This window comes from Balaenoptera physalus (genome assembly GCF_965194825.1).
Source record: "Balaenoptera physalus genome assembly, chromosome: 1".
NCBI lineage: Eukaryota > Metazoa > Chordata > Mammalia > Artiodactyla > Balaenopteridae > Balaenoptera > Balaenoptera physalus.
The window spans coordinates 41,479,401-41,502,215 of NC_138882.1; the positions used below are offsets into that span (position 1 = coordinate 41,479,401).

General features: G+C 37.5%; 1 protein-coding gene across 2 annotated transcripts in view; it reads left to right on the top strand.

The window, feature by feature from the left end:
- Positions 1 to 22,815, top strand: part of PPP2R5A (protein phosphatase 2 regulatory subunit B'alpha) — a 98,766-nt gene that overhangs the window by 58,437 nt on the left and 17,514 nt on the right. The window lies entirely within an intron of this gene.

The following is a 22,815-nucleotide window of genomic DNA, read 5'->3' on the forward strand; positions in this document are numbered from 1 at the left end:
ACAGACGAATGGATAAAGAAGATGTGGTACGTATATACAATGGAATATTACTCAGCCATAAAAAGGAATGAAATTGGGTCATTTGTAGAGACGTGGATGAATCTAGAGACTGTCATACAGAGTAAAGTAAGTCAGAAAGAGGAAAACAAATATCATATATTAACACATATATGTGGAACCTAGAAAAATGGTAAAGATGAAGCGGTTTGCAGGGCAGAAATTGAGACACAGATGTAGAGAACAGATGTATGGACATCAAGGGGGGAAAGTGGCGGGGGGTGGGGGAATATATTATATAAGTGGGACCAATTCTTCCATTAAACCTTCCCAAACTAATTCTATCTAGCTCTAACTGCTTCAAACATTCCCCTCCAATATGTGGCCTTAATGTAATATCATCTAAGGTTCACTCCGTTGAATCACATTGGCACTGCCACACTTGATACTTCAGTAACTAGAACTCTGTAGATAAGATTCAGAGTAGAACATCTTATACCTCTTATGCTGTATTATGAAAACTGTTACGAAAATTCCATTATAGCTATAAAATATACTTACATGTGTTTAGAGTTTCTTTTGCACATGTTCTTATATAGCTAGTCTTCATGATTATTGTTTTTTTTACTATATACATTAGGTTTTATTTTTGTTCCCCAGAAGTCTAATTAAAATACTCTGAGAAGACTCATATGACACCTTCAGTTTACAGATATTTTCTTATTTTCAAAATAAACAAAGCTCTGAGGGAGAAAGTGAAAGTAACTCTTGCCTAATGCTTTAACTATAATGACTTTAATATTTTTTTATTGACCTGTAGTTGATTTACAATACTATATTAGTTTCAGGTGTACAATATAGTGATTCAAAATTTTTATAAATTATACTCCACTTATAGTTAATGTAAAATGTTGGCTGTATTTCCTGTGCTGTACAATGTATCCTTATAGCTTATTTATTATACACATAGGAGTTTGTACCTCTTAATCCCCTATGCCAATCTTGCCTCTCCCTGCTTTCTTCTCCGTGGTGGTAACCACCAGTTTGTTCTCTATATCTGTGAGTTTGCTTCTTTTTTGTTATATTCACTAGTTGGTTTTATTTTTTAGATTCCACACATAAGTGATATCATATGATATTTGTCTTTCTCTGTCTGACTTATTTCACTTAGCATAATACCCTCCAAGTCCATCCATGTTGTTGCAAATGGCAAAATTTTCATTCTTTTTTATGGCTGAGTAGTATTCTATTGTGTGTGTATATATATATATATATATATATATATATATATATACTGCATCTTTTTTTATCTATTCATCTGTTGATGGACACTTAGGTTGCTTCCATATCTTGCCTATTTTTTTTGTTTGTCTTTTTGGCCGCACCGCGTGGCATGCAGAACTTCCCTGACCAGAGATCGAACCTGTGCCCCCTGCAGTGGAAGTGCAGAGTCTTAACCACTGGACCATCAGGGAAGTCCTTACCTATTGTAAATAATGCTTCTATGAACATTGGCATGCATGTATCTTTTCAAGTTAGTGTTTTTGTTTTCTTTGGATATATACCCAGGAGTGGAATTGCTGGGTCCTATGGAAGTTCTATTTTTAGTTTTTTGAGGAACCTCCCTACTATTTTCCACAGTGCCTGCACCAATTTACATTCCCACTAATAGTGCACAAGTCTTCCCTTTTCTCCATATCCTAACCAACATTTGTTATTTGTGGTCTTTTTGATAATAGCTATTCTGACCAGATGACTTTTGTATTTTTAAGATAGTATTAGTGACCTAAAATCTGCAGGCAAGCACAGTGAAGTGTTGTTCTGGAGACTTGAATGTATTTACCTACATATGACCAACAGCATTATTTATGAGACTGCTGATCATTTTTAGCTAATTATATTACATATACATCATCTTATTTAATCTCTATAGTAAAACTATAAAGTAGGTATTGTTCATATTTTATAGATAAGCTTAGATGAAGCTAAAATAGATTAAGAATCCTGCCCAAGATTATACAAAAAGTAAGTGGTAGAATAAGATTTACAACAAAAGTGTTACTCCAGAGTCCCTGCTCTCCATTATTAAAAGCTTTACTGCCTCCTCTAGATATCATCTATGGCTCTAAAACAAGTACATACAAATTCTTATGAAGTTTAATTCATACCTTTTTAGCTTCCTTAAGCACCAATAAATAAGATCTCCTACTAGCTATCACTTTTTCTTTTTTAGCCCTCATAAATGACTTTTTTTTTTTTAATTTATTTTTGGCTGTGTTGGGTCTTCGTTTCTGTGCAAGGGCTTTCTCTAGTTGTGGCAAGCGGGGGCCACTCTTCATCGTGGTGCGCGGGCCTCTCACTATCGCGGCCTCTCTTGTTGCGGAGCACAGGCTCCAGACGCGCAGGCTCAGTAATTGTGGCTCACGGGCCCAGTTGCTCCGTGGCATGTGGGATCCTCCCAGACCAGGGCTCGAGCCCGTGTCCCCTGCATTGGCAGGCAGATTCTCAACCACTGCGCCACCAGGGAAGCCCATAAATGACTTTTTAAAGGTATAATTATACAGGTACAGATGTGCCTTAGTTAAATGGAACAAAAGTTTATATATACACATTCTAACAAGAGATAAAGAGAATTAGTATCATTACAACGTATGGTGAAATGGAAATGATACTGGTGACAGACTTCTACTCAAATCCCAGTTTTGATAACTTTTCTACAGAAATGGGCTTAGTTAAGCTGTTAAATTTCTCTGCATCCTCCTTTATGAAACTGGCCTAAAACAGGGCCTTGTAGGAACTGAATGGGATAACATCTGAGTGGAATCTAGCACAATTTTTTTAAACTATACTATCTGATTTCTTTGCCTTCCCATTTTTTAAAATATATACTTTAGATATTTAGGAAGAGGTATATATTTTTTGTTATGGTTACCTTTATGCTGATATCTTTAAATGATACCCTTGGTTCCCTCTTCTGTAGTTAGTTTATTGATTCTCAGAATGAACAATATTGAAGGTAATAAGTAGTCTTTTCTTCCCCCACTTCCTTCTCCTCTAGCATCTCATGTAAAGTAATAGCCTTTTACTTTCACAGTAAATACTTACATGGCAATTCAGAGCTTCTTCTACTTCCCATACTCTTCTCCTTCCCCTCCTCCAACTCCTTATTTTTGATAGCTGTACATAGTTAGAATATATAACTGATTTTATACTATTCTGTCACCTTTATGCCCAACACTTGTCGTTAGTTCTACAGGTAATATATTTAACATTTACTATCAATCCTTATGAAAAGTTTCTCTGACCATTTCTTGGTAATTTGAAGTTCTTTAGTAGAAGGGCTCATGGGAAGACTACTTCCTGAGTTGTTGCATGTTTCATCTCAGTTTGTCTCTAGCATTTATGTTTAAAGATCAATTTGAATTGATATAAAATCCTTGGTTCAGCTTCTTTCCTTAATTTCCTTAAGTACCTTAAATATGTTATTCCATTGTCTTCTTATTTCATTCTGATTTTTTTCCTCTTATATTCTTGGTCTTTCTGCCTGGACGCCCAAAGGATATTTTTCCTTTAATGGCCAATTGGTTTTTGGGGGTTTTTTTTGGTTGCATTGGGTCTTCGTTGCTGCGTGCAGGCTTTCTCTAGTTGCGTTGAACAAGGGCTACTCTTCGCTGCAGTGCATGGGCTTCTCATTGCAGTGGCTTCTCTTGTTGCGGAGCGTGGGCTCTAGGCGTGCCGGCTTCAGTAGTTGTGGCTCGCGGGCTCTGGAGCACAGGCTCAGTAGTTGTGGCACACGGGCTTAGTTGCTCCTCGGCATGTGGGATCTTCCTGGACCAGGGCTCGAACCCGTGTCCCCTGCACTGGCAGGTGGATTCTTAACCACTGCGCCACCAGGGAAGTCCCGCCAATTGCTTTTATTGGTCTATACATAAGTGTTGATTTTTCTACATCAGTTTTCCCAGTTGAATAGTGTTCTTTTGCTGTAAAAAAAACCACTTTTATTTCTGAAAAGTCTTCTTCAATAATACTTTTTAGTATTTCTTTTGTTCCACCACATTGTTTTCCTCTTTGGGAATACCTGCTATTCATATGTTGGCTCTTTGCTTCTGTCTATATATATCACTTTCTCTTGAAATCTTTTTGTTTTTCTTATCTCTTCATTTTGTTGGATTGCCTTTAATTTTTCTTTTTTCCATACTCTTTTTCATTTTTCCATTACTCTAGTTGAAAGGCAGACTGACAGAATCAATATTTAGTTTTTACAGCTTCAGTAGTAGAGACATGCAGGGGAAAGGGAATGGGTATTAGATTAGCTAAGCAACAATGCCTGCCACAGGCTTGAACCATTGGAGGCAAGAGTCTGTCCTGAGTAAAATGAAAAATGATAGATTTGTTAATGACAATAGGATGGATAACATCAGCTATTTTCTACATAGTTCCTGGGAGATAGAGAGGAACCTTGCTTTTATACATGGGTGCTCGGTGTTGCTTCAGATTGTATTGTTTGTTTGTTTGTTTTTGGCCACACTACATGGCTCACGGGATCTTAGTTCCCCAAGCAGGGATTGAACCCAGGCCCTCAGCAGTGAAAGTGTGGAGACCTAACCACTGGACCACCAGGGAATTCCTCCAGATTGTATTGTTGATTTTTTATTTTACCAGGACTTACATTTATTAGTGCCATTTCATTCTATTGTTATTATAAAAGATGAGAAAGAAATTTATATTCTAAACTATTTGGGATACTTTAAAGCAATAGTCTGCCTCATTATTTATTCACTGTGTCTAGCACCTATACATCCAAATAAAATGGAAGAGGAATCCTAGGATTAGTGTAAACTGATAAAATTTTTGAGATTTATCAGCACATTAGAGCTTATAGAATAGAAAATCTGAAGTGGTAAACTATGTTTTAATAGCACTGCACAGGGTTCATCTGAAATTTCATGCCATAGTTGGTATAAAATAAGTGATGCTAGGTTTAATAATGCAAAGGTTTTAGAAGCATGAAATTCTCATTAGCCAGTAAGTTATATATATATTTTAATCACATGTAGTTGGATAACCTGAAAAAAAATCTCAGTCTTTGAATTTTTAAAAACAATTTTTCTATTAAGATATTTTTATATGCCCTTGAGAATTAACAGTAAATATTCAGCCATATATACAATGTGCTTTCTGTTTTTCACTGGTATGATTTGAAGTTTCACTTAAATTCACTAAAACTACTGGTTCTTAACATTTTAGGAGATGGTGAGTTGCTTTCAAAATATGATTTTTTAAAAATGAGTTTTCTCTCAAGACAAATTCATAGATACCCAAGAAATATTACAAAGCCATGGTCTTCTGATTAAAAGGCTCTACTCTGGGGGAGAGGAACCAAGATGGCGGAGTAGAAGGACGTGCTCTCACTCCCTCTTGTGAGAACACCAGAATCACAACTAGCTGCTGGACAGTCATCGACAGGAAGACACTGGAACTCACCAAAAAAGATACCCCACATCCAAAGACAAAGGAGAAGCCACAATGAGACGGTAGGAGGGGCGCAATCAGAGTAAAATCAAATCCCATAACTGCTGGGTGGGTGACTCACAGACTGGCGAACACTTATACCACAGAAGTCCACCCGCTGGAGTGAAGGTTCTGAGCCCCAAGTCAGGCTTCCCAACCTGGGGATCCGGCAACGGGAGGAGGAATTCATAGAGAATCAGATTTTGAAGCCTAGTGGGAATTGATTGCAGGACTTTGAAAGGACTGGGGGAAACAGAGACCCCACTCTTGGAGGGCGCACACAAAATAGTGTGCGCATCGGGACCCAGGGGAAGGAGCAGTGACCATGGGGGAGACTCAACCAGACCTACCTGCTAGTGTTGGAAGGTCTCCTGCAGAGGTGGGGAGTGGCTCTGTTGCACCGTGGGGACAAGGACACTGGCAGCAGAAGTTCTCGGAAGTACTTCTTGGCGTGAGCCCTCCCAGAGTCTGTCATTAGCCCCACCAAAGAGCCCGGGTAGGCTGCAGTGTTGGGTTGCCTCAGGCAAAACAACCAACAGGGAGGGAACCCAGCCCCACCCATCAACAGTCAAGTGGATTAAAGTTTTACTGAGCTCTGACCACCACAGCAACAGTCAGCTCTACCCACCACCAGAGCCTCCCATCAAGCCTCTTAGATAGCCTCAACCACCAGAGGGCAGACAGCACAAGCAAGAAAAACTACAATCCTGCAGCCTGTGGAACAAAAACCACATTTACAGAAAGATAGACAAGATGAAAAGGCAGAGGGCTATATACCAGATGAAGGAACAAGAAAAAAACCCCAGAAAAACGACTAAATGAAGTGGAGATAGGCAACCTTCCAGAAAAAGAATTCAGAATAATGATAGTGAAGATGATCCAGGACCTCGGAATAAGAATGGAGGCAAAGGTTGAGAAGATGCAAGAAATGATTAACAAAGACCTAGAAGAATTAAAGAACAAACAAACAGAGAGGAACAATACAATAACTGAAATGAAAACTACACTAGAAGGAATCAGTAGCACAATAACTGAGGCAAAAGAACGGATAAGTGACCTGGAAGACAGAATGGTGGAATTCACTGCTGCGGAACAGACTAAAGAAAAAAGAATGAAAAGAACTGAAGACAGCCTAAGAGACCTCTGGGACAACATTAAACGCAACAACATTCGCATTATAAGGGTCCCAGAAGGAGAAGAGAGAGAGAAAGGACCAGAGAAAATATTTGAAGAGATTATAGTCAAAAACTTCCCTAAAATGGGAAAGGAAATAGCCACCCAAGTCCAGGAAGCGCAGAGAGTCCCGTACAGGATAAACCCAAGGAGAAACACGCCGAGACACATAGTAATCACATTGGCAAAAATTAAAGACAAAGAAAAATTATTAAAAGCACCAAGGGAAAAACGACAAATAACATACAAGGGAACTCCCATAAGGTTAACAGCTGATTTCTCAGCAGAAACTCTACAAGCCTGAAGGGAGTGGCATGATATACTTAAAGTGATGAGAGGGAAGAACCTACAACCAAGATTACTCTACCCGGCAAGGATCTCATTCAGATTCGATGGAGAAATCAAAAGCTTTACAGACAAGCAAAAGCTAAGAGAATTCAGCACCACCAAACCAGCTCTACAACAAATGCTAAAGGAACTTCTCTAAGTGGGAAACACAAGAGAAGAAAAGGACCTACAAAAACAAACCCAAAACAATTAAGAAAATGGTCATACAAACATACATATCGATAATTACCTTAAACGTGAATGGATTAAATGCTCCAACCAAAACACACAGGTGTGCTGAATGGATACAAAAAGAAGACCCATATATATGCTGTCTACAAGAGACCCACTTTAGACCTAGGGACACATACAGACTGAAAGTGAGGGGATGGAAAAAGATATTCCATGCAAATGCAAATCAAAAGAAAACTGGAGTAGCTATACTCATAGCGGATAAAATAGACTTTAAAATAAAGAATGTTACAAGAGACAAGGAAGGACACTACATAATGATCAAGGGATCAATCCAAGAAGAAGATATAACAATTATAAATATATATGTACCCAACATAGAAGCACCTCAATACATAAGGCAACTGCTAACAGCTATAAAAGAGGAAATCGACAGTAACACAGTAATAGTGGGGGATTTTAACACCTCATTTACACCAATGGACAGATCATCCAAAATGAAAATAAATAAGGAAACAGAAGCTTTAAATGACACAATAGACCAGATAGATTTAATTGATATATATAGGACATTCCATCCAAAAACAGCAGATTACACGTTCTTCTCAAGTGCGCACAGAACGTTCTCCAGGATAGATCACATCTTGGGTCACAAATCAAGCCTCATTAAATTTAAGAAAATTGAAATCATATCAAGCATCTTTTCTGACCACAATGCTATGAGATTAGGAATGAATTACAGGGAAAAAAACTTAAAAAACACAAACACATGGAGGCTAAACAATACGTTACTAAATAACCAAGAGATCACTGAAGAAATCAAAGAGGAAATCAAAAAATATCTAGAGACAAATGACAATGAAAACACGACGACCCAATACCTATGGGATGCAGCAAAAGCAGTTCTAAGAGGGAAGTTTATAGCTATACAAGCCTACCTAAAGCCACAAGAAAAATCTCAAGTAAACAATCTAACCTTACACCTAAAGAAACTAGAGAAGGAAGAACAAACAAAACCCAAAGTTAGCAGAAGGAAAGAAATCATAAAGATCAGAGTGGAAATAAATGAAATAGAAACAAAAAAAACAATAGCAAAGATCAATAAAACTAAAAGCTGGTTCTTTGAGAAGATAAACAAAATTGATAAGCCATTAGCCAGACTCATCAAGAAAAAGAGGGAGAGGACTCAAATCAATAAAATTAGAAATGAAAAAGGAGAAGTTACAACAGACACAGCAGAAATACAAAGCATCCTGAGAGACTACTACAAGCAACTCTATGCCAATAAAATGGACAACCTGGAAGAAATGGACAAATTCTTAGAAAGGTATAACCTTCCAAGACCGAACTAGGAAGAAATAGAAAATATGAACAGACCAGTTACAAGTAATGAAATTGAAACTGTGATTAAAAATCTTCCAACAAACAAAAGTCCAGGACCAGATGGCTTCACAGGTGAATTCTATCAAACATTTAGAGAAGAGCTAACACCCATCCTTCTCAAACTCTTCCCAAAAATTGCAGAGGAAGGAACACTCCCAAACTCATTCTATGAGGCCACCATCACCCTGATACCAAAACCAGACAAAGACACTACAAAAAAAGAAAATTACAGACCAATATCACTGATGAATATAGATGCAAAAATCCTCAACAAAATACTAGCAAACAGAATCCAACAACGCATTAAAAGGATCATACACCACGATCAAGTGGGATTTATCCCAAGGATGCAAGGATTCTTCAATATATGTAAATCAATCAATGTGATACACCATATTAACAAATTGAAGAATAAAAACCATATGATCATCTCAATAGATGCAGAAAAAACTTTTGACAGAATTCAACACCCATTTATGATAAAAACTCTCCAGAAAGTGGGCATAGAGGGACCCTACCTCAACATAATAAAGGCCATATATGACAAACCCACAGCAAACATCATTCTCTACGGTGAAAAATTGAAAGCATTTCCTCTAAGATCAGGAACGAGACAAGGATGTCCACCCTCACCACTATTATTCAACAGAGTTTTGGAAGTCCTAGCCACGGCAATCAGAGTAGAAAAAGAAATAAAATGAATGAAAATTGGAAAAGAAGAAGTAAAACTGTCACTGTTTGCAGATGACATGATACTATAGATAAAGAATCCTAGAAATGCCACCAGGAAACTACTAGAGATAATTAATGAATTTGGTAAAGTTGCAGGATACAAAATTAATACACAGAAATCTTTTGCATTCCTATACACTAATGATGAAAAATCTGAAAGAGAAGTTATGGAAACACTCCCATTTACCATTGCAACAAAAAGATTAAAATACCTAGGAATAAACCTACCTAGGGAGACAAAAGACCTGTATGCAGAAAAGTATAAGACACTGATGAAAGAAATTAAAGATGATACCAACAGATGGAGAGATATACCATGTTCTTGGATTGGAAGAATCAATATTGTGAAAATGACTATACTACCCAAAGCAATCTACACATTCAATGCAATCCCTATCAAATTACCAATGGCATTTTTTACGGAACTAGAACAAATCATCTTAAAATTTGTATGGAGACACAAAAGACCCCGAATAGCCAAAGCAGTCTTGAGGGAAAAAAACAGAGCTGGAGGAATCAGACTCCCTGACTTCAGACTATACTACAAAGCTACAGTAATCAAGACAATATGGTACTGGCACAAAAACAGAAACATAGATCAATGGAACAAGATAGAAAGCCCAGAGATAAACCCACGCACCTATGGTCAACTAATCTATGACAAAGGAGGCAAAGATATACAATCGAGAAAAGACAGTCTCTTCAATAAGTGGTGCTGGGAAAACTGGACAGCTACATGTAAAAGAATGAGATTAGAATACTCCCTAACACCATACACAAAAACAAACTCAAAATGGATTAGAGACCTAAATGTAAGCCTGGACACTATAAAACTCTTAGAGGAAAACATAGGAAGAACACTCTTTGACATAAATCACAGCAAAATCTTTTTTGATCCACCTCCTAGAGTAATGGAAATAAAAACAAAAATAAACAAATGGGACCTAATGAAACTTCAAAGCTTTTGCACAGTAAAGGAAACCATAAACAAGACGAAAAGACAACCCTCAGAATGGGAGAAAATATTTGCAAATGAATCAGTGGACAGAGGATTAATCTCCAAAATATATAAACAGCTCATTCAGCTCAATATTAAAGAAACAAATAACCCAATCCAAAAATGAGCAGAAGACCTAAATAGACATTTCTCCAAAGAAGACATACAGACAGCCACGAAGCACATGAAAAGATGCTCAACATCACTAATTACTAGAGAAATGCAAGTCAAAACTACAGTGAGGTATCACCTCACACCAGTTAGAATGGGTATCATCAGAAAATCTGCAAACAACAAATGCTGGAGAGGGTGTGGAGAAAAGGGAGCCCTCTTGCACTGTTGGTGAGAATGTAAATTGATACAGCCACTATGGAGAACAGTATGGAGGTTCCTTAAAAAACTAAAAACAGAATTACCATATGACCCAGCAATCCCACTACTGGGCATATACCCAGAGAAAACCGTAATTCAAAAAGACACATGCACCCCAATGTTCATATCAGCACTATTTACAATAGCCAGGTCATGGAAGCAACCTAAATGCCCATCGACAGACGAATGGATAAAGAAGTTGTGGTACATATATACAATGGAATATTACTCAGCTATAAAAAGGAACGAAATTGAGTCATTTGTTGAGACGTGGATGGATCTAGAGACTGTCATACAGAGTGAAGTAAGTCAGAAAGAGGAAAACAAATATCGTATACTAACGCATGTATGTGGAACCTAGAAAAATGGTACAGATGAACCGGGTTGCAAGGCAGAAGCTGAGACACAGATGTAGAGAACAAACATATGGACACCAAGGGGGGAAAACTGCGGTGGGGTGGGGATAGTGGTGTGCTGAATTGGGCGATTGGGATTGACATGTATACAGTGATGTGTATAAAATTGATGACTGATTAAAAAAAATAAAAAAATAAAGCAGGATTGCAAAAAAAAAAAAAAGCTCTACTCTGGATATATATGTTTATAGTTAAAAATCTTTCTAGTAACTAAATTTTGGTATACAGTTTTTAAATTTGGCTGTCAGATGGTCTGTTAAATGCGAAGTGAACTGATTGATAGGATTTGTCAGTAGCTACATCATTATTTAGTCGTACTTTTTTTAGAGTGGAATGTTAAAGCTGTTCTGATGAATGAAATTATAGAGAGTAGCACTGATGAAGTTTTCTCAATGAAAATTTCTTTCCTTGTTGTTAGTATACCTTGAATCATGTCACCTGGAATTTTTTTTTTTTTTACTAAAAGTTTATATTTTACATTTAGCTTATCAGGTCTTTGATGCTAGAAATTAATTTGCCAGGATGAAAAATAAACATTAAGTTTAGTTAATGAGGGGAATAATCTCAAGTAATTTCAGACCTTTCAAATTTTTGTTTCTTCAACCTTTTTGTGAATTTTCTAAAAAGGTGCTAATTTACAATTTCTTTTTACTTTTTTTTCACACTGTAATGGAAATACTAATGAACAATGGAATAAATGGTATAAAGAAACACGGAAGAAAAGAACAAAAGAAAGGCCATTTTAGCACTGGGGATAGTGGATTGGCCATATCTTTTAATTTACTGAGTATTATATGATAATTACTGATGTAAAACAGCTATAAGTTATTTTTAAATTTTCTTTCCTAAGTATTATTGCTTTGTATTTATTGAAGACCAACAAGACAGTAATTTTCTATATACCTACTTCTAGATAATTAGGCATGACTGCTATACTAGCCTGGAATACAGGCAGGTTATGTAGTATTTTTATTTTCTTTTATCAACTATCTTCTTTTTTGGCACAGATAATTAAGATATAATTATGTAGGATACTGAATAGAACACAGACCTTTTTAGGATAATTTGATTTGAGGAACCAGAGGCTCTTCTTTATGATCTGTATTAAGTAGAAATTTAAAGTGGGGACATATATATTTTATAATGTACACCTTCACATCCAAATAGCTCTTGACCAGATGCTATATTTTAAATATTTGCATGTTCTAAGAATCAAAAATTATAGGGACTGTGACTTAATGCACCAACACTTAGGCACAGAAATAGAAAAGGAACATCTTTTATCCTTATTTTAAGGTTGAGAAACATTTTCATTACTTTGACCTTTTTAATTGTAAATAGTTATTTGTTATTAATTACCTTTTTAATTATTATGGTTAAAAGAGCAGCGGAAAAATAGGCTGATCATATTTAAGCTATTCAAGGTTTGTGTAGAATATGTCCTATTTTTAAAAGGAGAAAAAAAAAAACCCAGATTCTTATAGAACTAAGATTTTGTTAGTGTTTGCTATGTCCCAGGCAGTGTTCTAGGCACTTAATATCATCATTGAATTTAGTATATGTTAATTCTTATATAAATTCTTTCAAATATTAAATCAATTTTTAAAGCCCCATTTAAATTAGCTTCCTCTTAATGGAGGTTGGAAAACATTCAGTCAGCATACTCCTGGAAAAAGAGCCTTTGTGTATTTGTAAATCATTAAAGTTGCTTTTAAGTCTCCCTTTCTAAGCCAAACATTTCTAGTTCCTTTAGCTTTTTGTATAGGTCTTATTTTCAAATACATTAATGATCTATGCTGTTTTGTGGTATACCTTCTAAAATCTTTTATTGGTAAAGACCAGAATTTTATATATTTTATTTTAACTACCTTAGGAATGGCACAGTCAGTACTGAATAGAATGCTAAGATTATCCTTCTTTCCTTACACTTTTTAGTTATCTTTCATCTTTTAGGGTATTTTTTGGATTACAGGAATAGGAGGACCTTGAACATACGTGAAGATTGCCATTTTATTAGAGAAATAAGCCCATTGCTGAAAGTATCTATTGTCCCTTTGCAGCACTGTTTGTTAGGTTCTTGAAGCAAATTCTTTTTTCATGTGGAAGAACATAGAGAAACTTTAATACAGAAATACAGTTTCTCAACTATGATTTTCATTCATTCAGCAAATATTTATTGGGCATCTGTTGTGTTTCAGGCATTATTCTAAATATTGGGGGTAAAGCATTGAAGTAATAAGCAAACTGTCTTACACTCTAGGGGAAAAGAATAAATAATACTATGTCAGGGTGTGATAAATACAAGAAAAAAAGTAATGCAGGATAAAGGGTATAGAGACAGTGACAGTGGGGGCGGGGTACAGTTTTATAAGCATAGTCTTAGTTGTGCCATATTGAAGATTTTTAGCTCTGTAGGTCACTCGTGTTTTTCTACCTCTGTTTGGGATTACTCAACATGTATTTAACCTTTTGTCATCATCTCTTCAGTGGTGCTAAGTTGGTTGCATAAAAACTTTTTGCTGCTCATCTTGACTGGTCACTTAATTAATGTTCACTGTGTCAGGTAAGTGATGCAGATGAAAACTGTGTAGGAAATGATATGTCATATCTGTGATAGGTGCAGGTTTCAACTGTATATGTGATTTAGAGGATTCATTTTGATCTGGAGCTTGATGTCATGTAAGTCTCCCAAAAGACGTGCTATTACTGTTAAAACTAATAAGGCTTAAGCCCTGAATTTCTGGTGTACATCTTAAGAGGTAGAATATACAGGTGAATGCATGCCATGCTTGACTCAGGGCTAACTTGGCCCCTCCTTACCACAGCTTTTAACTTGGAATCTACGTAAAGAGTCTCTGATTTCATACCCACCAGCCCCTACACTACACCATCTTCTTCTTGAGACATCTACCTTTCTTATAAAAGCCCTCCTCTTTCTTCTCTATTTGTCCAAAATCACACCTAATGCAGGGCTCAAGTTTTATGTCCTCCTTAAAACTTTCCTGTTGACCTTATTCCACAATGATATAGCCCTTTTCTAAATGTCTCCTAAACTCATAGTTTGTGACATATAGTTTTTGTGTATATACCATTTTATATGTTTTTATTTTTGTCTTACCTCCCCAGTACGTGAATGAGCTTTTTGGAGCTTACCTGCTATCTGTTCACGCTAAACATAGTTAAAGGAAAATTTGTTTCTTCTACCCTCAACATTTCTGACACCAAATATATAGATTTTCCGCACCAAGAAATTCTCCAGCTCTCTGTGAACATCACCTGGGTGTCCTACAATTTATTCATTCTGACACTAACTACCCAGAGTTAGCAAGGACCCCAGGGGTTAAGGGCTCAGTCCAACAAGACTGGGGTCTTGCCATCACTGCAGATGGCCGTCGAGAGTCTGGGCCTCCCATACTTCTGACTAACTGACTATAAATCTGGGGTTACCATGACCCACTCTTCTGGTTCAGTAATTTGTTATAACAGCTCACAGAACTCAGGGAAACACTTTACTTACTGTTACCAGTTTATTATAAAGGATATAACTCAGGAACAGCCAAATAGAAGAGATGCATAGGGTAAGGTGTGGAGAAGGGGCTTGGATTTTCCATGAAGCACCCTCCCAGCACTTTGATGTGTTCACCGACCCAGAAGTTCTTCAAACCCCTTTGTTCAGGATGTTTCTGATGGTTGTATCACGTAGGCATGATAAATTAAATAATTGGCCATTGGTGATTAAACTCAATCTTCTTCTCCTCTTCCTGGAGGATGGGGCTTGGGCTGAAAGTTCCAACCCTCTGATACTGTGGTTGGTTCCTCTGATAACCAGCCTTCATCCTCCAGAGTCACCTCATTAGCATAAACTCATAACCATAAACTGTGGTTGAAAGGGGCTTATTATGAATAACAAAAGATCTTCTTCTCACTCTTTATTGCCTAGGAAATTCCACGGGTTTAGGAGCCCTCTGCCAATAACCAGGGATGAAGACCAAATATATATTTCTAATTTTATCACAATATCCACAGTAGCCCAGTATTAGAGATGAAAATAGGCACTGAGCAGGTTGTGCCAGTGAAACTGCATAGCAGTTTGTGAGAATGTACTAACACTTCACAGGACTCTGTGATAATTTTTGTGTATCTTTTTGCATGTGTTACCCCAAAGCAAAATTATCTATGTAGTTGGTTGATTAGAAAATTATTTATAAATAAAAAATTGATATCAACTTCTACTTTTTCTTGTTATAGTCTTTTTTTTAAGGGTAAATTTTTTTTTATACAGCAGGTCCTTATTAGTTATCAATTTTATACACATCAGTGTATACATGTCAATCCCAATTGCCTAATTCATCACACCACCACCACCCCCACCCCCACCACTTTCCCCCCTTGGTGTCCATACGCTTGTTCTCTACATCTGTGTCTCAATTTCTGCCCTGCAGACCAGCTCATCTGTACCATTTTTCTAGGTTCCACATATATGCGTTAATATACGATATTTGTTTTTCTCTTTTTGACTTACTTCACTCTGTGTGACAGTCTCTGGATCCATCCATGTCTCTACATATGACCCAATTTCGTTCCTTTTTATGGCTGAGTAATATTCCATTGTATATATGTACCACATCTTCTTTATCCATTCGTCTCTCGAAGGGCATTTAGGTTGCTTCCATGACCTGGTTATTGTAAATAGTGCTGCAATGAACATTGGGGTGCATGTGTCTCTTTGAATTATGGTTTCCTCTGGGTATATGCCCAGTAGTGGGATTGCTGGGTCATATGGTAATTCTGTTTTTAGTTTTTTAAGGAACCTCCATACTGTTCTCCATAGTGGCTGTATCAATTTACATTCCCACCAACAGTGCAAGAGGGCTCCCTTTTCTCCACACCCTCTCCAGCATTTGTTGTTTGTAGATTTTCTGATGATGCCCATTGTAACTGGTGTGAGGTGACACCTCACTGTAGTTTTGATTTGCATTTCTCTAATAATTAGTGATGTTGAGCATCTTTTCAAGTGCTTCTTGCCTATCTGTATCTCTTCTTTGGAGAAATGTCTATTTAGGTCTTCTGCCCATTTTTGGATTGGGTTGTTTGTTTTTTTAATATTGAGCTGCATGAGCTGTTTATATATGTTGGAGATTAATCTTTTGTCCGTTGATTCGTTTGCAAATATTTTCTCCCATTCTGAGGGTTGTCTTTTTGTCTTGTTTATGGTTTCCTTTGCTGTGCAAAAGCTTTGAAGTTTCATTAGGTCCCATTTGTTTATTTTTGTTTTTATTTCCATTGCTCTAAGAGGTGGATCAAAAAAGATCTTGCTGTGATTTATGTCAAAGAGTGTTCTTCCTATGTTTTCCTCTAAGAGTTTTATAGTGTCCGGTCTTACATTTAGGTCTCTAATCCATTTTGAGTTTTTTTTTGTGTACGGTGTTAAGTAGTGTTCTAATTTCATTCTTTTACATGTAGCTGTCCAGTTTTCCCAGCACCACTTATTGAAGAGACTGTCTTTTCTCGATTGTATATTTTTGCCTCCTTTGCCATAGATTAGTTGACCATAGGTGCGTGGGTTTATCTCTGGGTTTTCTATCCTGTTCCATTGATCTACATTTCTGTTTTTGTGCCAGTACCATATTGTCTTGATTACTGTAGCTTTGTAGTATAGTCTGAAGTCAGGGAGTCTGATTCCTCCAGCTCTGTTTTTTTCCCTCAAGACTGCTTTGGCTATTTGGAGTCTTTTGTGTCTCCGTACAAATTTTAAGATGATTTGTTATAGTTCCATAAAAAATGCCAGTGGTAATTTGATAGGGACTGCACTGAATCGGTAGATTGCTTTGGGTAGTATAATCATTTTCACGATATTGATTCTTCCAATCCAAGAACATGGTATATCTCTCCATCTGTTGGTATCATCTTTAATTTCTTTCATCAGTGTCTTATAGTTTTCTGCATACAGGTCTTTTGTCTCCGTAGGTATTTTATTCTTTCTGTTGCAGTGGTAAACGTAGTGTTTCCTTAATTTCTCTTTCAGATTTTTCATCGGTAGTGTATAGGAATGCAAGAGATTTCTGTGCATTAATTTTGTATCCTGCAACTTTACCAAATTCATTAATTATCTCTAGTAGTTTTCTGGTGGCATCTTTAGGATTCTCTATGCATAGTATCATGTCATCTGCAAACAGTGACAGTTTTACTTCTTCTTTTCCAATTTGTATTCCTTTTATTTCTTTTTCTTCTCTGATTGCCGTGGCTAGGACTTCCAAAACTCTGTTGAATAATAGTGGTGAGGGTGGACATCCTTGTCTTGTTCCTGATCTTAGAGGGAATGCTTTCAGGTTTTCACCATTGAGAATGATGTTTGCTGTGGGTTTGTCGTATATGGCCTTTATTATGTTGGGGTAGGTTCCCTCCATGCCCACTTTCTAGGAGAGTTTTAATCATAAATGGGTGTTGAATTCTGTCAAAAGCTTTTTCTGCATCTATTGACATGATCATATGTTTTTTTTTTTTAAATTAATTAATTTATTTATTTATGGCTCTGTTGGGTCTTCATCTCTGTGCGAGGGCCATCTCCAGTTGTGGCAAGCGGGGGCCACTCTTCATCATGGTGCATGGGCCTCTCACCATCGCGGCCTCTCCTGTTGCGGAGCACAGGCTCCAGACACGCAGGCTCAGTAATTGTGGCTCACGGGCCCAGTTGCTCCACGGCACACAGGATCCTCCCAGACCAGGGCTTGAACCTGTGTGCCCTGCATTGGCAGGCAGATTCTCAACCACTGCGCCACCAGGGAAGCCCGATCATATGGGTTTTATTCTTCCATTTGTTAATATGGTTTATCACATTGATTGATTTACGTATATAGAAGAATCCTTGCATCCCTGGGATAAATCCCACTTGATCATGGTGTATGATCCTTTTAATGTGTTGTTGGATTCTGTTTGCTAGTGTTTTGTTGAGGATTTTTGCATCTATATTCATCAGTGATATTGGTCTGTAATTTTCTTTTTTTGTAGTATCTTTGTCTGGTTTTGGTATCAGGGTGATGGTGGCCTCATAGAATGAGTTTGGGAGTGTTCCTTCCTCCGCAGTTTTTTGGAAGAGTTTGAGATGGGTGTTAGCTCTTCTCTAAATGTTTGATAGAATTCACCTGTGAAGCCATCTCGTCTTGGACTTGTGTTTGTTGGAAGATTTTTTTTTAATTTACTTTTTTAATTAATTAATTTAATTTTGGCTGTGTTGGGTCTTCGTTTCTGGGCGAGGGCTTTCTCTAGCTGTGGCAAGCGGGGGTCACTCTTCATCGCGGTGTGCGGGCCTCTCACCATCGCGGCCTCTCTTGTTGTGGAGCACAGGCTCCAGACGCGCTGGCTCAGTAGTTGTGGCTCACGGGCCGAGTTGCTGCGCGGCATGTGGGATCTTCCCAGACCAGGGTTCGAACCCGTGTCCCCTGCATTGGCAGGCTGATTCTCAACCACTGCGCCACCAGAGAAGCCCTGTTGGAAGATTTTTAATCACAGTTTCAATTTCATTACTTGTGACTGGTCTGTTCATATTTTCTATTTCTTCCTAGTTCAGTCTTGGAAGGTTATACCTTTCTAAGAATTTGTCCATTTCTTCCAGGTTGTCCATTTTATTGGCATAGAGTTGCTTGTAGTAGTCTCTTAGGATGCTTTGTATTTCTGCGGTGTCTGTTGTAACTTCTCCTTTTTCATTTCTAATTTTGTTGATTTGAGTCCTCTCCCTCTTTTTCTTGATGAGTCTGGCTAATGGTTTATCAATTTTGTTTATCTTCTCAAAGAACCAGGTTTTAGTTTTATTGATCCTTGCTATTGTTTTCTTTGTTTCTATTTCATTTATTTTTGCTCTGATCTTTATGATTTCTTTCCTTCTGCTAACTTTGGGTTTTGTTTGTTCTTCTTTCTCTAGTTCCTTTAGGTGTAAGGTTAGATTGTTTATTTGAGATTCTTCTTGTTTCTTGAGGCTTGAATAGCTATAAACTTCCCTCTTAGAACTGCTTTCGCTGCATCCCATAGGTTTTGGATCGTCGTGTTTTCATTGTCATTTGTTTCTAGATTTTTTCTGATTTCCTCTTTTTCCTCTTTGATTTCTTCAGTGATCTCTTGGTTATTTAGTAACATATTGTTTAGCCTCCATGTGTTTGTGTTTTTTACGTTTTTTTCCCTGTCATTGATTTCTAATCTCATAGCGTTGTGGTCAGAAAAGATGCTTGGTATGATTTCAGTTTTCTTAAATTTACTGTGGCTTGATTTGTGACCCAAGATGTGATCTATCCTGGAGAATGTTCCGTGCGCACTTGAGAAGAAAGTGTAATCTGTTGTTTCTGGACGGAATGTCCTATAAATATCAATTAAATCTATTTGGTCTGTTGTGTCATTTAATGCTTCTGTTTCCTTATTTATTTTCATTTTGGATGATCTGTCCATTGGTGTAAATAAGGTGTTAAAATCCCCCACTATTATTGTGTTACTGTCGATTTCCTCTTTTATAGCTGTTAGCAGTTGCCTTATGTATTGAGGTGCTTCTATGTTGGGTGCATATATATTTATAATTGTTATATCTTCTTCTTGGATTGATCCCTTGATCATTATGTAGTGTCCTTCCTTGTCTCTTGTAACATTCTTTATTTTAAAGTTTATTTTATCTGATATGAGTATTGCTACTCCAGCTTTCTTTTGATTTCCATTTGCATGGAATACCTTTTTCCATCCCCTCACTTTCAGTCTGTGTGTGTCCCTAGGTCTGACGTGGGTCTCTTGTAGACAGCATATAGATGGGTCTTGTTTTTGTATCCATTCAGCAAGCCTGTGTCTTTTGGTTGGAGCATTTAATCCATTCATGTTTAAGGTAATTATCGATATGTATGTTCGTATGACCATTTTCTTAATTGTTTTGGGTTTGTTTTTGTAGGTCCTTTTCTTCTCTTGTGTTTCCCACTTAGAGAAGTTCCCTTAGCATTTGTTGTAGAGCTGGTTTGGTGGTGCTGAATTCTCTTAGCTTTTGCTTGTCTGTAAAGCTTTTGATTTCTCCATCGAATCTGAATGAGATCCTTGCCGGGTAGAGTAATCTTGGTTGTAGGTCTTCCCTTTCATCACTTTATGTATATCATGCCACTCCCTTCTGGCTTGTAGAGTTTCTGCTGAGAAATCAGCTGTTAACCTTACAGGGGTTCCCTTGTATGTTGTCGTTTTTCCCTTGCTGCTTTCAGTAATTTTTCTTTGTCTTTAATTTTTGCCAGTTTGATTACTATGTGTCTCGGCGTGTTTCTCCTTGGGTTTATCCTGCATGGGACTCTACCCTTCCTGGACTTGGGTGGCTATATCCTTTCCCATATTAGGGAAATTTTCGACTATAATCTCTTCAGATATTTTCTCGGGTCCTTTCTCTCTCTCTCTTCTCCTTCTGGGACCCTTATAATGCAAATGTTGTTGTGTTTAATGTTGTCCCAGAGGTCTCTTAGGCTGTCTTCATTGCTTTTCATTCTTTTTTCTTTATTCTGTTCTGCAGCAATGAATTCCACCATTCTGTCTTCCAGGTCACTTATCCGTTCTTCTGCCTCAGTTATTCTGCTATTGATCCCTTCCAGTGTATTTTTCATTTCAGTTATTGTATTGTTCCTCTCTGTTTGTTTGTTCTTTAATTCTTCTAGGTCTTTGTTAATCATTTCTTGCATCTTCTCAATCTTTGCCTCTATTCTTATTCCGAGGTCCTGGATCATCTTCACTATCATTATTCTGAATTTTTTTCTGGAAGGTTGCCTATCTCCACTTCATTTAGTTGTTTTTCTGGGGTTTTATCTTGTTCCTTCATCTGGTACATAGCCCTCTGCCTTTTCATCTTGCCTATCTTTCTGTGAATGTGGTTTTTGTTCCACAGGCTGCAGGATTGTAGTTCTTCTTGCTTCTGCTGTCTGCCCTCTGGTGGATGAGGCTATCTAAGAGGCTTGTGCAAGTTCCCTGATGGGAGGGACTGGTGCTGGTTAGAATGGTAAATTTTTTTTAATTTTATTTATTTTTGACTGTGTTGGGTCTTCGTTGCTGCGCACGGGCTTTCTCTAGTTGCAGCGAGCAGGGGCTACTCTTCGTTGCAGTGCGTGCGTTTCTCATTGTGGTGACTTTTCTTGTTTCGGAGCATGGGGGCTCTAGGTGCACAGGCTTCAGTAGTTGTGGTGCGCCGGCTCAGTAGTTGTGGTTCGCGGGCTCTAAAGCAGAGGCTCAGTAGTTGTGGTGCACGGGCTTAGTTGCTCCACGGCATGTGGGACCTTCCTGGACTAGGGCTCGAGCTCGTGTCCCCTGTATTGGCAGGTGGATTCTTAACCACTGTGCCACCAGGGAAGCCCTCTTTATATTCTTAATTCATACTTAACGTTAAATATTAAGTTAGATAATAATTAGACCAGATAGGCATCACTTTTTTTGCACAGTTGGGCAAAGATGAATCAAACAAAACAATATTTACTCAGATCCCAAAACCATTGTTAGCCTTAGCATATTATTGAACTCACTGCAGTAAAAATTTGCTTTTCTGTGGTGAATGATAGAGCTGAGATCTGGTAATGCTTTTTTTATGTTGTGAGGTCTGTAAATTCAGTGTAGCAATTGTCCCCGCCTCCCTTCTATATTGTGGCCTAACTGGCTACCTAAATGTTTATTGAATGACTATTTTTACTTTGGGATCTAATCCTCCTTTTTTGTTCTTAAGGGTGCCAGCTTGATATGTTGTTTAATAGCTAGTAAATTAAGGCACATTTTGTGCTAGACTCCTGCCTTTTATAGCTATTAGGTTACCATAGAAAAAAACTTTAGTGTTTTTGCCTTTCTCCTTGAAAGGTAGATGTAGGTGTGATGTAGGTAAGTTGAACTAAACATTACTTTTAATTCTGATTCGTGGTAGAAAGTGAATATTTTGCTATTACAATAGTCCCCCTTTATCCACGGTTTTGCTTTCTGCAGTTTGTTACCTGGGGTCAACCGCAGTTCGAAAATATTAAGTGGAAAATTACAGAAGTAAACAATTCATAAGCTTTAAATTGTGTGCCATTCTGAGTAGCATGTTGAAATCTCCCACCGAGATGCGAATCATATCTTTGTCCAGCATATCCAGCCCATTAGTCACTTAGGAGCTATCTCTGTTATCAAGTTGACTGTTATGGTATTGCAGTTCTTGCGTTCAAGTAACCCTTATATTTTACTGAGTAACAGCCCCAAAGTGCGAGAGTAGTGATGCTGGCAGTTTAGACATGCCAAAGAGAAAGCTGTAAAGTGCTTCCTTTAAGCAAAAGGCGAAATTTCTCAACTTAATAAGGAAAGAAAAAAAGCATATGCTGAGGTTGCTAAGATCTATGGTAAGAATGAATCTTCTATCTGTGAAATTCTGAGGAAGGAAAAAAAATCATGCTAGTTTTGCTGTCACACCTCAGACTGTAAAAGTTATGGCCACAGTGCTTAGTTAAGATGGAAAATTCATTAAATTTGTGGTTAGAAGATATGAACAGAAAATAGGGTTTGGTGCCATTTGAGGTTTCAGTCATCCAGTGGGGGGTCTTGGAACTTAGCTCCCATGGTTAAGCGGGGAATACTGTATTTTTAAGATGTTTGGCACTTTTTAGTTGAAGGCTTGTTAGGACTTCTAGTTTATTCACTGTGGTGCATAGACATTTCTTCCTGAGCCCTGTACTTATATGACTTGGTTCATTACTTCCCAAG